We start from the raw sequence: 834 nt of genomic DNA on the forward strand, positions 1-834 counted from the left end.
AGAGGAGAAGATCCAAGTCTCAGGAACTCCCTTTCCAGAGACAGAGGTAGCAGTTCCGAAGGCCTATCCCCAAAGCCTTCCCTGTCTGGCTAATGGATGAGGCTTTCTGAGCATTCCTGGGGGAACCCTAAAACTGATTGGGAAGTGCAGACTCACCTTCAGTGTGAGCTGGGATATGGAAGCTCATTCTCAGGGTGGTAGAGATCAGAGGTCAGCTAGGCAGAAGTCATCAGGGAAAGAATCCCCAAGGATGAGAATTAATTGGACCATCTCCAAAGACATTCTTATTTGAGAGCATCAAAGGAAGAATTAGTGTGAAAGCCTTATGCAGTGGAACAAACAGGACAAGCTCTCATTCCTCACTGTCGACCCAAGTCCTGACCAGTGCATACAGATGGGATTTGAAATCTGCCTTCAGCCTGGGCTGGAGCACACTCGCTCTAGAAGCTGCCTAGACTAGAAGTGTGGTGGGTCTAGGGACACAAACCTGGCCTCCTCAGACATCATCCACCCAAAACCCTCCCAGAGTACTCTTCTGGTGTCCCCAAGGGTTTAGCTAAGGATCCTAAGGCGGCTGAGGGAACCTGTGTCTGGTCCATCTTCCCACAGGCCAGGACCTCTGGGTTCTCTGGACACAGAAATCTTTGAACAGATTGATCTTAAGACCAACATAGCATCTTTATTAGAACATATCACAGCCTTACTCCTCCAAAAGGAGAAAGTTTGGGTTTTGAGGGCTAACCTCAGAGAAGGACTGACCCAGTCCCCTAAGCTAGGGAGTGATTAGGCCCCAGTCACACAGGTCCAGCCGGAAGCTACTGGAGGTCCTGACCC

This window comes from Chrysochloris asiatica, unplaced genomic scaffold (assembly GCF_000296735.1).
Source record: "Chrysochloris asiatica unplaced genomic scaffold, ChrAsi1.0 scaffold00127, whole genome shotgun sequence".
NCBI lineage: Eukaryota > Metazoa > Chordata > Mammalia > Afrosoricida > Chrysochloridae > Chrysochloris > Chrysochloris asiatica.